This window comes from Podarcis liolepis (genome assembly GCF_965112155.1).
Source record: "Podarcis liolepis genome assembly, chromosome: 3".
In the NCBI taxonomy this organism is placed as follows: domain Eukaryota; kingdom Metazoa; phylum Chordata; class Lepidosauria; order Squamata; family Lacertidae; genus Podarcis; species Podarcis liolepis.
In genome coordinates this window covers 32487908-32504138 of record NC_139557.1, presented here as the reverse complement: position 1 = coordinate 32504138, position 16231 = coordinate 32487908, and the positions used below count along the sequence as shown (strand labels likewise).

The 16231-nt window shown below is 43.1% G+C and overlaps 1 long non-coding RNA gene across 1 annotated transcript; it reads right to left on the bottom strand.

Annotated features, from left to right (window-relative positions):
- Positions 1 to 14085: 14085 nt before the first annotated feature.
- On the bottom strand, positions 14086 to 15486 carry LOC310703492. Its single transcript, XR_014524189.1, has 2 exons — positions 15273 to 15486; positions 14086 to 14903 (listed from the first exon to the last, which is right to left on the bottom strand). It is a non-coding gene; the product is annotated as an uncharacterized lncRNA (long non-coding RNA).
- Positions 15487 to 16231: the final 745 nt, after the last annotated feature.

The window sequence follows — 16231 nt, the reverse complement described above, 5'->3', positions numbered from 1 at the left end:
CAAATCAAAATGGAGTCCACTTTAATAACCCGGTTGACTTTATCCACCAGCAGTGAGAGAGGAAACTAGCTTTCGTTGGAATGGACAATGAGCTTAGCAATTTCTAGTGCAACTGGGAAATGGGCACCGTGACAGAACAGCAAGGTAGAAGGAGCGCAAATGTTAAAGGTTACGATAAATGTCATATGCACGAAATACTGGAAGAAATCCCTTCTGTCTGCATTGGCTTAGCAATAAAGTTGACTCATTATTCAGAAATGTATTGGAAATGAGTTTTCAGTTATTAAAGGTCTTGTTAAAAGGGCCATGAAATCTTCAGAACAGGGAAAGTTTCTTCCACATGAGAGAGAGGCTACAGTAAGAGTAGCCAACATGGTGTCTTCCAAATGTTGGACAACTGCCATCATCCATGGGCTTGGATTGATTACCCTTGACTTTAAAAATTGGCACACTTAATGTGCCGTCCCATGCCCTCCCCCTCTCAAAAAAATTAAGCCATACCTAGTATGGATCACTCTTTTGTCTTCTCATGTAAATGGGAAAAAATTCAGGATTGAGAAACAGTTTTTTTATTATTATTCAAGAGATATTTGGCTTCACCTTTAAAAGAAAAATAAACACAAATCATCAGATACCAAGATGTTACCATGCTACTTCTGATGCCCCCCCCCCGCCTCTGCAAATTCATTGAGCATTCTGCCTCTACAGCATACCACCATGGCATGATTAAGATTCTCGAGGCAAAATCCAATACAATTCAGTAATTCTTAATTCTGTTTTCTAAGCCTCATCATCATTCAAGCATCTCACTAGATCTCCTTTGTGAAAATTAAATCAATTCCCCTAATCTTTCTCATCATATGAAAAGCTATTAAAATATTTTCACTCCCCTCCCGCCAATCACTCTTCCTCCTCCAGCCCCCTCACCGCCACCCTTGTCATTCTGCAATGCTTCTGCTCTGGTCACCAGTGCTTGCTCTTCCATGATTCCTATTTTCGGACAAGCAAAACATTCAAATTGTCCTTTCCCAATGTAGTTTGCTGTTATCCCAGCAGCTTAAATCTCATTGATATTGACATTTTAAAATGTGAACGGCCTATTAAATTTGACAGAGATGAACAAAAAGAAAAATGCCTCAGCCTTCTCCTAATTCACACATATACTGAAGTGCTTCAAAAAAGATAAAAGGTTCCATTTTGATTTGCAAACTCCATCCTGCTTTCCACCAGAAGAGGTAGCAGAACAGGCTAAGTGGAGAACAGCGGCTGCGGAGAAAGGACAAGGTGCTATGCAAGTTGTCAGAACTTTCATAAAAATGTTCCTCATACATTTTCAGGCTGTTGTCTGGAGAGATTATGCCAAAGGCTCTACGAGAAGGAGAAGTGTGAAGATGTATTTCAAGGAAGAGAAAGGTAGCTCCACAAAGGAAATAAAACAGAAGGGGAACACTCATAACAGATGAGTTGTTTAGGTAATAATGATATGGAATGGAATCCCACCTATGTGTTTAATTCCAGCTTCACCACTACATCTTAGCTGGGTAGATGTTGATGGCAGGGAGACAGTCCTGAGTCCCAGATTCAACTGTTCACTGGAATAGGCACATGGAGTCTGTGCCCCTGAAGCTACCATTCCACGGGAGGAATTCAGCATTGTGCTAAGGCCTTCCTTCCATCAGGTCAAGTATTTCAGCTTGCCGGATGGAATAAGCCCCCTCTCCTTCCACCACGTGTTGTTCCAGGGATTCTCCTAACCAATTTCAGGGGGTGGGAGTGGGGGGCATGTGGTAGGAGGAGGGAAGCCTCAATGCAGAAGCAGAAATCCTTGTGCAGGTCTTCTACTAATGGGACTCATTGGGCGAATCCCAGTCCATATCACAAATACCCATCAAACAACCAACAACACTGAATGCTAAATGGAAGGGACCTTGAGGGTCACCCCTCCTGCTTGCTGCAGGATAACCAGAGGTGACGCATTCATCTAGGCTCCTCCTGTACATCTCCCACACAGTGCTGGGTTAGCTTTGTGGCCCTGAAACAAAAATCCTAAATGCTAGGTAAATATTTAATGATACTGCAGAGTCAGCAAAAGAGCTGAGAAGGAGTACCTCAGTTTTAAGAGCTTTTTGTGAATTTATGGTGTAGGGAGGATTCAAGCTTTAGACTTTTGGAGGCTACTGAATTTGCATTGCAACAACAAAAAAATGTAGTCAAATATAACCCATGTGTAAGGACTGGGGTTGGTGCAGAGTACCTCCAGTACATATTGCAGTTTTAATACATGCCACTGGCTGCTTGGTGTTTAACTTATTAAGGAAGGCAGTATCTATTTTTTATTTAGTTTATTCATTCATTCATTTGTTGTTGTTGTTGTTAAAAAAAACAGAACAGTTTACAGCAACAGTACATAGAACCATGCAATAAAAACCATATAGAAAAGTTAACACCAGAAATTTGTGAATTTCAGTGAAATTTTTATGGGTGCTTACCCTTTAAAAGGTATGAGGTAGCTGATGGTGTGTGTGTGGGGGGGGGGTATTTTCATCATACAATTACAAAGAAATCAGAGGGCAGTGATGGATTTGAAAAATGAAAGAGCATATGTATAGACTTCAGACACCTTGTAACTTTATTAGGATAAGCACCAAACACAAACCTTAACATTTCACAAAATCCCCATGCATTCTCCACACAAAAAAGGCAGAAAAAGGGCAAGATTCTTTTTCAGGGGGGCAAAGAGCATCCCAAAAATGACGCGTAGGGGTCAGTACAGCATTTGCATAAACACAATCAACCCCTAAAGCATCTCTGATTATGTTTATTGGCCTATTTGTGCAGGAAACAGAAGTGGGGGAGGAATAAAACTCAAGTAGAGGTGGACATTAGTAAGGGCAATCTCTCTCTCTCCCCCCCCCCCCATTTTCCTTAGTTAAGGTTAGGCCTTGGAGGGGAGCTTCATTGAAAAAAATACAATGGTATCATTTCATTCAACAATGCTGCAAACAAACCCATTAAAATGCCGTGTGAGTAAATGTGAGCAAATAATAAGGCTTTGCGGTTATACACTTGGGAAATGAGCTGATACTAAAGTTCAAGTCGCTGAGCTTTAAAAACACAACATTAGGATCACTGTTATATTCAGAGAAATGAGATGCAGCCATCTTCTATTTTCCACTATAATTGAACTTCTGACTCTCATCAAGAATACGGTTCTTTAGAAAGTGTGCTTAATATTACGTCTCAATTACTGGAAAACCAGAACTGTAAAGATGGGTGCCTGAGGGAGAATAGGAATTTGGCATCTGACCCTAAGAGATAATCAGGGATTGTCTTAACTATATCAAGAGCATGTCAGCAAGCTTCCAAGTCTTGCCCAACTGAATACAGTCACCTTGCTCATCTTAATTTTCTTTTCTTTTTTAAGGATTTCCCCACATGCTGGATGGTTACAGATTCATCCAATATAGGATAAAGCCCACTTAAGGGTTAAGCGGGGGGATTAAGTGATAATAATTATTTAAGCTCCAAAAAACCCAACAACAATGTAAGTTTTAGTTCAGCAGTTAATGGATGTAACAAATAACATAACAAATAACAGGAAATATAAATTTGTATCTTTGTCTATGCCTGAGCTTGAAACAGGAAGTGGCATGTTATAAACAAATTTCCCCATTGTGAAAAATGCCCCATGTGGGATAAAATATTTGCCCCATTGTGTAAAAGACAGCTAGAGGTCAGGAATGATCTTAGGCAAGAGCAATATTAGCTCTAACTGGGCATGAGGTAAAGAGTCCATGTTATGAGTAGCAGTAGGCGAAGACACCACAGCAATCATGGTGTCAGAGGTGCCAAATTCTTCATGACTTTGGGGGGCTCGTCATGTGTGCATGATGTCACATGTGCAAAACACATGTATGACATCATGCGTGTTAGGAGCAGGTCGCAAGTTTTCAACAAGGGGAGTCTCAATGGAGTCCAGCCCCTCAAGATTGGAGGGTGAGGCTCAGCTGTCCCATACGGGGGGTGGGGGCTGAGAGTTGGCGCCTATGTGTGGTGTGGTGGCAAAAATGCCTTATCTCTTCTGCCACAGCCACACTTTCTTCTTGACTTCACTCGTAATTGGCTTTTTGACACTGTCACTTAGATAACGTTGACCAGCTGCATAGCATGGTGAAGCCATCTTCCTCGAAACATGATACCAAAATATTTAGGATCACAGTGTGATGAAGAAGCAGCTTGGGTGGAAAAACAATAACAAATGGTTCCGAAATGCAATTCCAGTACCCTTCAAATGTTTTGCAAGTTTCTCTGGGTCTTCTTTAGAAAAGGAAAACAACACCATCTGCTAACAGTGAACAGGTGAAAAAAAGGGTAACATTTCAGGTAACATTTGAGCCCACCTTTTTGCACCAAATTATTTAATCCCACCTAAGAATCAGGACTCTTTTTCCCCCTTTCTATCAGTAGGAGCAATTCTGCATCCTAACTTTCCCCTCATTCTCCTCTGTCCTTGAAAAGCTGCCAGGGAAGCTTTTATGTTATCAGAGAAAAGCACTTTTATCCAGCCTTTGCCCTGAGTTTACCTGTCTGCAGGCTCCTATACTGGATTCAAATCACAAGATATGCTTTTAAAAGTATTTTAAAAGAAGGATAGTTATCAGTTAGAAGGATAGTCATCAGAACCTCTTGGGACTGTCTGGCAAACAATTCCAAAAGCTCATTTGCATTTGCAGATTTGTTGTCTAAAAATGTATCAGAATTGTTGTCATATAGCATTTTTGCTTTTGGACAATGCTCCGCTACTGACTGCTAAGGCAAGGCTAAAAGCAAATATAATAATGCAGTCCTGTGTCCTCTTACAGAACAGCAGGACAAAGAGAGATGAACTTGGGCAAAATTCTGCAGAAAGCTTTAACTCTAATAATAGGGTACAAAGGTTCACTCAGGCTAGTCTCTAATAGGATACATAATTCTATACTAGGAAGGAAAGAAAGCCAGAGAAAGAGAAAGTGGAAATAAACAGCAAGAAACACAGACAGAACGAGAACCGAAGAAAGGTTTCTTTGGATATTTGAGGGAGGTTATAAGCAAAACTATCTAGACTTTGCAACAAATTTCAAGGATTAGATAAAGCAGAAGTGGCTAACCTGTGGCCCTCTAGATGCTTTTAGATTCCAGCTCCCGTCAACCCGTTAGCATGGTCAAAGGTCAAATATTCCTAATATAAATAGCAGTATGTGAGCTTTCCCGTAGTCTAATATGGGAACTTCCCTGAGCTGAAGAATTTGCTCTGCTGCCTAAAGCCATATAAGATGCCCCGTGGTTGTCCTCACACACTACCTTGGGAACAGTACTTTAGGCAGAATTCAGCATCAAGCTATGGCCAATGTTCTATCTGTGAAAGAATTGCAGCTTGCAGGACAAAACAACCCCACCTCTCCTCCCCCTCCAACTATTCCAAAGCTCTCAACCCCTCATAACCCAATTTCAGGGGGTGCATGGGGTGGGGTGGGGAGGAGATGGAGGAAAGCCCCATTGTGCAAATGGAAGTCCTTACGCAGGGCTTCCACAGACAGTGCTCATTAGGCAAACCCACCCTTTCCAACAAATTTCAAGGATTGATGTGAAGGAGCAGGGCATTCATCCATTTTGGTGTCCTTTGTTTTGAGATGTGGGTTTTAAAAAGGCTGCTTTTTTACACAAAAGGTTCTCCTGTACCAAAGGGCCAAAAGCCCAAAGGAAACTTAAGAGGAGATAGAAACTTAACTAGGCATCTACTCTCCTGATTGGTTAAAAGGTTGGAAATGAAAATATGTCGGGCTGGATAATAGGTAGTAGCTGTAAAATTGAAGAGGGGAAGAGTTATGGTGGAGTCAGAAGCTTTAAGAGCTAGACTGCAAGAACTGCAAGAGAAGAAAAGGGGTGAAATAAACCTTGAGAGAGATGAAATACTACATCGTGTTGGAGAGCAATTGGGCCCAGCAGCAGAAATGAACCAAGAAAAAAATCACAGAGGCACCCAGAAATTGAACTGAGGGACAAAAATGGACAAGTGTTGGCTTGGTTAAAGAAAACATCTAAAAATAATATAGCAGGACATGTTTAACTCTGTGGGTGTTTGTTCTTAATTGCTCTTATGGGTAACTACTCAAGCTGTACAATTAGCTTTTTTCCAAAGTGATTTTCTCAAAAAAACAAAACAAAACACCTAACATGTTGCCTTGCTACAATCTATAGTAAAAGCTGGTTTGGTTTGGAACATCTGGATGAACATGTTCAGTTCTGCTTCCAGATGGGTGTGGAAAAGGCATCTTTTGGATTTGCCAGTGGCAAATAGAGCAGAACTTCTTTTATGTATAACGCTTAGTTTCTGAAGTTGCTCAAGAAATAATAAGTCATAATAATACTAAGACAGAGAACCATCTGAAAACCTAAGGATCTGCCGCTTGGAGAAAGAGAGGATGTTAAGGAACCTGACAGAAATAACTTTAAACACATTCTTTCCTGATACCACTTGGGTGAGGAAAAACAGACATGCAATTTTTTCAGCATACTTACACTAAGGTTTTTCCCACCTCTACAAAGGATCATATGTACCGGTAGTAAAGACTGAGGAATATTTTCAGTATAATAACAGCCACTGATGCATGAACATTCTCTCCACATGCAGATTACAATGCTCATCCGCATACAAATAACCTCATTTTTTAACCCAGGGAGGTTGACTATTTTATACATTTTAACATAATAATAATAATAAAGAATATTGTCCCTTTTTCGCTGGTTATGTTATATACTGTAGCTTTAGGGGCTTCCAAACAATAGGGGGCAGGGGGGTTGTTCTATTAAGAAGCACAGAATCAAGAAACTCATGTCTCACATGAAAATTTGTGAAGCGCAAATTCAAAGAGCATTGCATAAATGCAGCAAATATTTCAGGGGACAAAGGGATGACAAACGGAAGAACACGAAAGCTCAGAGATGAGCAATAAAATGCCAGACGTATAAATCTTCCTTACTCATCCTAACAAATTACAGTGGTCGTTAAATCTCAGTGAGGCTCAGTGGATTGAATTCATTTTCTGAGAAGGGTGGGGGGAAATGCGTAATTGGGATGAGAGGGCCATATTTATTTAGGGAATGAAATATAAATAGTTTATTTCTAGGCATCAGCAGGAGGAAGAAGTAGACAATGGTCCATCACTGGCAGTGATGTAGTGGAGGAGTGAATACAGAAGGTTTTTCAAGGCAAGAGTGATGACATCATTTGCCAGAATTCCAGGGGAACTGGCAAGTCTTTTACTTATTTTTTCCTTGGTGTATCAAAACATTCAGGGACTACAAGCTCTTTCTGTCATTCAGTGCATTCTTACCTCGTCTACACACCCAGTGTCTGTGCATACAATAGTAGGGTTGCCATATTTCAAAAAGTGAAAATCCAGACACAAAAGAGAAGTTGTTGAGTTTTCTTTTGCAAAAATCTCCAATAAATTCACCAAAAAAATCTACACTATTTTCGGCGGACGAATGCATAAACTACTATACCTGTAGGTGTGGATCCCAAACTGCAGAGCACAGATCACACCTGTGGATGTAGTTTTCTTCAAATGTTTTGCTTGACATACATGCCTACAGTCTGTAGGATCTGAGGGATGTGGAGAGATTGCTGCCATGTTTACAATCCAGTTCCTATGCCTAGAAGAAGAATGGCACCGAAGATCTACATATTGCCTGCACATACTTAGTATGAGAACAGAGCTCCCCATAGCCCCGCTCAAATAGCGCTTATGTACAACCCTGCAAACATTTATCATTTCTTTGCTTTACTCTGCTCTTTCATAACTCTTCACCTGGGCAGCTCATCTGTTTCTGTCTCATCAGTATTCAAACACCTATTTGTTTTGTAGAAGCGGCCCTGCTTTTGTGGTACTTTTAACCTGATGTAAATGTCTAACCTTCATCCTTTATGCTGCCGGAGGAGGAGCAGGAACATGCTCAGCGACATCCTGAAAGAATATGAGTTGCAAGAAGGGAGTCATTTCAGCCCATGCATAACTATTGCACGATCAGCATGTTTGTGATAGATGTGCGTCTAGGTAGCTGGCGGATGTGAGACATATTTTGCTCTAAGGCAGGGGTGGGGAACGTTCTCAGCAGGGTGGGGCAACCTTCCAGGGATTGTGGACTAGTGGTGAAGGTCCTGTGTGAGTGCCTGGAGGTGGTTGGAGGATGGATGGCAGCTAACAGATTGAGGCTGAATCCTGACAAGACAGAAGTACTGTTTTTGGGAGACAGGGGGCGGGCAGGTGAGGTGGACTCCCTGGTCCTGAATGGGGTAACTGTGCCCCTGAAGGAGCAGATGCACAGCCTGGGAATAATTTTGGACTCACAGCTGTCAATGGAGGCACAGGTCTATTCTGTGTCCAGGGCAGCTGTCTACCAGCTCCATCTGGTACGCAGGCTGAGACCCTACCTGCCTGCAGCCTGTCTTGCCAGTGGTGCATGCTCTAGTTATCTCCCACTTGGACTACTGCAACGTGCTCTATGTGGGGCTACCTTTGAAGGTGACCTGGAAACTACAACTAATCCAGAATGTGACAGCTAGACTGGTGACTGGGAGTGGCTGCCTAGACCATATAACACTGGTCCTGAAAGACCTACATTGGCTCCTAGTATGTTTCCAAGCACAATTCAAAGTGTTGGTGCTGAGCTTTAAAGCCTTAAACTGTCTCGGCCCAGTATACCTGAAGGAGCGTCTCTACCCCCATCATTCAGCCCTGACACTGAGGTCCAGCGCTGAGGACCTGAGGCACTGAGAGAAGTGAGGTTACAGGCAACCAGGCAGAGGGCCTTCTCGGTGATGGTGCCTGCCCTGTGGAGCGCCCTCCCATCTGATGTCAAGGAAATAAACAACTATCTGGCATTTAGAAGACATCTGAAGGCAGCCCTGTTTAGGGAAGTTTTTAATGTTTGATGTCTTATTCTGTTTTTAATCTGTTGGGAGCTGCCCAGAGTGGCTGGGGAAATGCAGCCGGATGGGTGGGATATAAATAATAAATTATTATTATGTTGTTGTTGTTGTTGGCAGGGCCAAAGGGAAAAGTAAGTGAAGCCAGATTCCATTAGACATCCAAGGTACGACTATACAATTAAAAAAATGGGTGGAATATGTTCTGGCCAGTATGGAGTGGAGGGGAAGAGCTTGGAAAGTAGAAAGGCAAGTGAGACTGCTGTGAAACTTTGCCAGATCTTTCAGCATATATCTAACAGCGCTGTGAACTTCTGCCTCACCTTTAAGCAAAGCTCAGCACGTTAAGCGCTTAACTGTGAAAACAGAACTTGTTCAATAATTCTCCCTCAAGAATAAATCTTAAAGCCATTTTTAATTAACATCTCCTTTGACTTTTGTTTGGGAGACGATACGGTGAATGTCAGCAAGTGCTTATGAAGATTAAATGGAATGAGACTTGAGCAAGTGCAAGGATAGCCTGCTTCTTGCTGCAAGCAATGTTATTAAGAGTAAGCGTGTGTCACAAACTATTTCAGAGATATGTCAAATTACTTACATTAGATGGAAAGATGAAGGGGGGGAGGGGAAGGTCTCAGTCTACTCTTTCCTTTTGCCAAGGCTTCAGAACACGCTTAAGTAGGAAATTAGGTATGTGAAAATTCCTGTTAACTCCGGTCCTGTTCAAACTAAAGATGGGAGAGAAATTGGATTTTGTTTGCATTTTAATGAAAAAGAATCTAATTCACACTCCTTGAACCAATCTGTGAGCCAAAACACAGCCACGCTTTGAAATTTTAATGTTTCCAAATTTTGCAATGCCGTTCTCCAATCCAGTTCTACGAAAATGCATATATTAGGGGGAAGTGTGCCTCAAAATGCATATATTTGTGAAAATAGCATGCAGAAATGCAATATATGTATGGAAATTGCCTGCAAATTTACGTATATTTATATAAGCAAGGCTTTTTTTCAGCCAGAACTTGCCAAAACTCAGTTCCAGCACCTCTCAGGTGGGCGCCATTATCATTCTAAAATAACAAGGAAGGTGTTCGTGATGAGTTCCGGCACCTCTTTTTCTAGAAAAATAGCACTGTACGTAAGTCAAAACTGCATACAAAAATGCATAAGAGAAAACATCCACTAAAAGGCTGGCAAATTACAAAATAATAATAATAATAATAATAATAATAATAATAATAATAATAATAATAATAATTTATTATTTATACCCCGCCCATCTGGCTGGGCCTCCCCAGCCACTCTGGGTGGCTTCCATAGAAACCAAAAATGCAATAAAATATCACACGTTAAAAACTTCCATGAACAGGGCTGCCTTAAGATGTCTTCTGAATGTCAGGTAGTTGTTTATCGCTTTGACATCTGCTGGAAGGGCGTTCCACAGGGCGGGCGCCACTACCGAGAAGGCCCTCTGCCTGGTTCCCTGTAGCTTTGCTTCTCGCAATGAGGGAACCGCCATGACAAGTTATCATGACAAGTAGCCAGCAATTGCTGCAGAAATGCGGGGAGCTGAATTTAAAATGGGGGGAATGAAAAACAGAGTGCATGAAGTTGGCAGATTTTTTCCCCATTGTTAGTTCACACTCATGATGACACCTATGTGAGCACCTTGATGTGTTGCTGCCAGGCAATGCTCACGTTCATTCCATTTGTGAAGCCCGTATGGGGGAGCTAAACATGAAATCTCTTCTCTGTGAGACTGCAAGTAGCTGTAGAAGTGCTTGACTAATAGCTTTAGCATCCAGTTCTCACAGTGGCCAACCAGATTCTTCTGGAGAACCTGCAAGCAGGTCCTGCACTCTGCCATCCTGTGGTTTGCAGCAATTGGTACTGTGATGGCCTGGGATTCAGACTCAGGTGCTGAACCTGAGGGATCTCAGCCTGCACAGGAGTCCCCGCCCCCAGAACCAGCTGAGCCAGGGCTGGGGCATGAGCCTGAAGGGTCCTCACCTGTGCTGGATCCTCCTTGCAGGCATCAGATGAGTCTGCTCTGGCTCCTGAGGTGATGGAGAACCCATTGCCTGCAGGTGCTCCACTCTCAGCCCCGTCAGGGGAAGCTGAGGTTGCCTCTGGGTCCGGTAACCCTCCAGCCTCTCCTGAGCTGCAGAGGCAAAGGGCAGAGAGGTGGAGGGAACTAAGTTCCTGCAGGAGGAGTGCAGTCACCAGAGGATGAGTCACCAGAGGATCAGGGCTGCCCTATGCCTCGGGGCAGATAAAAGCCAGCCAGCCCCAGTCCCAAGTTGCGGAATCAACATTGTTGGTTGCTAGTTCCTGCCTGCACCCTGTCCGGCTTTCCTGCCTGAGCTCCTGACCCACCCTGGCTCCCTCCCTGCTTGCATGCCTGTTCCTGACTTCACCCGACTCCCTGCTCCGCACCCAGTTTCAGCTACCATGGACTGCCTCCACATTGCACCTTTGACCACAGACCGGACTTGGACCTCGCCTCTCGGGTAACCCACAGGACCAGCACAGGTACGGAGAAGCATTACTGCCTCCCATGGTGGAAGCAGAGCATAGTTATCATGACAAGTAGCCATCAAAGGTCTTCTTCTCCATGAATTTGTCTATTCCTCTTTTAAAGCCACACAAGTTGGTGGCCACCAACTCAGATCTAAACCATACTAACCTCGTATGGTCCCAGTAGGGAGCTTTACATTGGTATGCATCAATCACTTAGAATATAAATTATAAAATGGGAATATATATACAAGGCTCTGTCTAACTAGGAAGGGGGGGGGGACACCAAGTGATTAGTGAGAAAAGTCTGCTCAGACTGAATGAGGATGGCCCAATAAAAATATAAAAGGAATCAGCATGAAATTTGATTGCAACGTGATGGTTGGGTAGATTAACTATCACAAAGAGAAGTTAAAACATAATGAATTCTGAGATGCAGGAACTTTCTGTGGAAAGTGTGTTAAATTTTGCCTGCTCCATCCAAGCGTAAACAGATCTGAGGGTCTTGACCTCCTTCATCTTCTTTTATGGCTGGCATAAAACTCTGGCGTGTGTGAGCAATTAGGGCTGTACAGGAGGGAAAATAATATTAACAAAAAAACAAAAAAAGTGGGAGGACAGGTTCTCTTAAGAACAAGCACTCAACAGTGAGATGGTCACAAAAAAAGCAATTGCTGATTGAGCTGGAAGCTATGTTTTCAACCAGATGACAAAGAAGTTGAGATAAATCCCAACTCCAGTGCTGATCTTCAGATATCTCCAGTCTCTTGTAAAATACAGAAAGTCCCAGTCTTTGATTGTGTCTGTTACTGGTATGAGGCAGTGGTGGAAAACCTCCAGCACATAGGCCCTTTTCCTTAAAGATCAGGTTCATCAGCTGATCTTGAACACTTTGCACTTGATGTGACCTTTAAAGATGAAGACGCATGAGATACATACATGTATACCTGTGGTAACTAGTTAGCACATAACTAGCATACATAGGGGACGCGGGTGGCGCTGTGGGTTAAACCACATAGCCTAGGACTTGCCAATCAAGGCAAGGTCGGCAGTTCGAATCCCCGTATCAGGGTGAGCTCCCGTTGCTCGGTCCCTGCTCCTGCCAACCTAGCAGTTCGAAAGCATGTCAGAGTGCAAGTAGATAAATAGGTACCACTCCGGCGGGAAGGTAAACGGCGTTTCCGTGTGCTGCTCTGGTTCTCCAGAAGCAGCTTAGTCATGCTGGCTACATGACCCGGAAGCTGTCTGAGGACAAACACCGGCTCCCTCAGCCTATAGAGCGAGATGAGCGCGCAACCCCAGAGTCGGTCACGACTGGACCTAATGGTCAGGGTTCCCTCTACCTTTACTTTTGGCATACATAGCACGAGCAGTTATGTATAAGCAGTTTGCAGGAATAAAAGACCACCACCCCCCACCCACCCAGGTTAAGAAATTTCTTCTGGGCCTACACATCCCTAGCTCTGCCCCTTTAACACTGGGCCACGTTCCAAGGCCCAACTCGCACATTAGATTTTTGACAAAGCTGGTGACCTTGCGACGTCGCTAGGTCTCACCTCTTGTGTCTCAGGCTTTGGGATGCTGCAGACCTGCAAATCCTAATCAGGAACAGTGACGAAGTCAACGTTTTTGATTAGAAGACATGGTTGTCACTGGCTCTTGCAGGAAAGCATGCCACACTGGTGATGTCTGAATGGTAAAATCACATGAGATAAAGAGAGCATGTGGAGAGTTACTCTAGGAGTACTAGTAGCTCCTAGCAAGATGCATTGATATGGAAATTTTCTGTCTGGTCAACCAACCCACATTACAGATGCATTGTGGGTGCAGGTGTGAAAAAGTGGAATCTCCACTGCATCAGGAGCATATATATTGGGCCTTAATACAATGGCAAGTCGTGATTCATTCATATAACCATTTGTCAACATATGCAAACATAGGCTTAAATGTTCAACCCAGAATAAATCCCTATTGATGTCTTTAAATTAGGCTTTAAATTCTACCTTATCAAGGAGCGTTGGGGGCCTGGCTGAGAAAGGAGTAAATCACCTTCATTGGAAGGAAGCTGGCACTGCAGAAATCGATAGAAAATTGCAATTTACAGGTTAATTAACCGAACTATATGCTAATTTGTACTAACTGGTATGGTTGAACCAGAACAATAAGCTACCTCCACATATTTCCCATATGAAACTGTTCTGCTGAATAAGACATGTTACAGTTTATTTATTGGACATAATCAGATGTAAAATATATATATATTTTTATTAGTGCAAAAATTTATTAGTGCAAATATATAGTTTTTTTAAATACAGGGGTAAAATAAAGTAAAAGAAAATAAACACTCTCACTTCTTTAATCTGTTCTCTGTGTGGGTCAACCAGGTATAAAAACAAACTCATACCGTCCAACTTTTTCAGACTCAAAACTGGGTCACATGTCTTCCAGGACAAGCTCTCGGCAAGTCACATGACCCACCCTTTGCTCTCACCCTGAAAAAAAATGCTTTTGCAGGGTGAGATCTCACAAGGCACCCAAAAACATGTGTTCATGAGATCACAGCCCCATGAGAGCATGACATCCAAAAAATATTGCCATCATTTTGGGACGCATCTTCAAATCATAGCCTAGCATTGCCATCATGTTTTTCTCAGTAACGAAATTTAATATACACTTTTTTTAAGGCACTCTCTCCTTGGAGGGAGAAAAGCAGCATTTTTAAAATGTATTTTTAGTAAATTAGTTTCATAACATCGCTTCTGCTGGAAATCTGATTGTGTGATAAATGACAATTTGATGGCATTGCTTAGTCGCTAGCTATTTTAAAAGCTCCATCATTATACACAATAGGGACTTAGACTTCAATATTTCAAGCAAACTCTTCTTTTCATTTCTTTTCTTTTCTTTTCAACCTCCCAATAAAAATGAAACTCCACGAACCTCAATACAGAGTGACAGTTGGGGGGGAAAAATCTTCTATCAATTTGAACAACTTCATTCCTGAAATCAAGTGACAGCATGTCAGATCCAGGGTATTTCAGATTCATCAGAGCAGGAAACTGAAAACCAACATATTGAGACAAAGTTTTGAAATTGCATATATGGGGGAAAACATTTTTTTTGTTTGAATACTTTAGCACATTCAGGCAACGAAGCATCAAGGAACAAAGTCTATCCTGATTATGTTGAACGATCAAGGACTACATCTTCACCATGCACATCAGTTGGCAAGTTGCTCTCAAGTCAATAGGTTCCACAAGCTCATACATAGATTCAGAACTGTAGCAGCATGTAGAATTATTATCTTGGCCCCATAATATTGCTCCAGGCTAAATGATTCTAAGCTGAGTGATTTGTCAGCCCCTGCAGCATTCACTTCTTTTATTCAGCACGTCTGGATAACAGCATTTGATCAAATCTACTTTTTCTTGCTAGGGACGCAGGTGGCGCTGTGGGTTAAATCACAGAGCCCAGGACTTCCTGATCAGAAGGTCGGCGGTTCGAATCCCCGTGAAGGGGTGAGCTCCCATTGCTCGGTCCCTGCACCTGCCAACCTAGCAGTTCGAAAGCACGTCAAAGTGCAAGTAGATAAATAGGTACCGCTGCTGCGGGAAGGTAAATGGCATTTTCGTGTGCTGCTCTGGTTTGCCAGAAGCGGCTTAGTCATGCTGGCCACATGACCCGGAAGCTGTATGCTGGCATCCTCAGCCAATAAAGCAAGATGAGCGCTGCAGCCCCAGAGTCGGTCACGACTGGACCTAATGGTCAGGGGTCCCTTTACCTTTACTTACTTTTTCTTGCTACCCATTTGGAAAATCATTGCTAAGAATTTTTGTGCAGCAAAGATACACTGCAGCAAAGAGTTAACATATGGAGAGGCTGACTTGAGTATTTCATGTTAGAATGGTAGGTATCAGAACTGATGGGCAATGCAACATTACCTTATGGACCCTGGAGAATAAAACTTATATCCACTGGAGATCACCTGGAGATCACCTGGGTTAATGCCAATGAGTGGTGCCTAGTAGGTAACAGAAGGGTCCGAAGAAATCTCAATATAAATAGAAGGATTGGCAGCTGATTCAGGACAGAGAAAGGCCTTCTTTGCACAATACATAGCGTTGCATGCCACCCCAATCTTTGAGGGATGCGAGTTTCCTGGGGTTGCTCAGGAATAAGGCATTCACCAAGATCTATCTGATAAGTAAAGAAACTATTGTTCTATCTTTTCACCTAACACTTTTGAGCCTGTATATGGAAACAGAACAGGATGCAAAAGAACTAATTTATTATCTCTTAACAGCAGCAGGGGACGCAGGTGGCGCTGTGGTCTAAACCACTGAGCCTAGGGCTTGCCGATCAGAAGGTTGGTGGTTCAAATCCCCGTGACCAGGTGAACTCCCGTTGCTCGGTCCCAGCTCCTGCCAACCTAGCAGTTTGAAAGCACATCAAAGTCCAAGTGGATAAATAGGTACCGCTCCGGCGGGAAGGTAAATGGCGTTTCCGTGCACTGCTCTAGTTTCAACAGAATCAGCCAGTGGCGTAGCGTGGGGGGTGCAGGGGGGGCCGGCCGCACCGGGCGCAACATCTGGGGGTTAGGGTTAGGGGGCGCAAATCCACGGGTTAGGGGGCGCAAATTACTTGCCTTGCCCCGGGTGCTGACAACCCACGCTACGCCACTGGAATCAGCTTAGACATGCTGGCCACATGACCAGGAAAAACTGTCTGTGGACAAACATCGGCTCC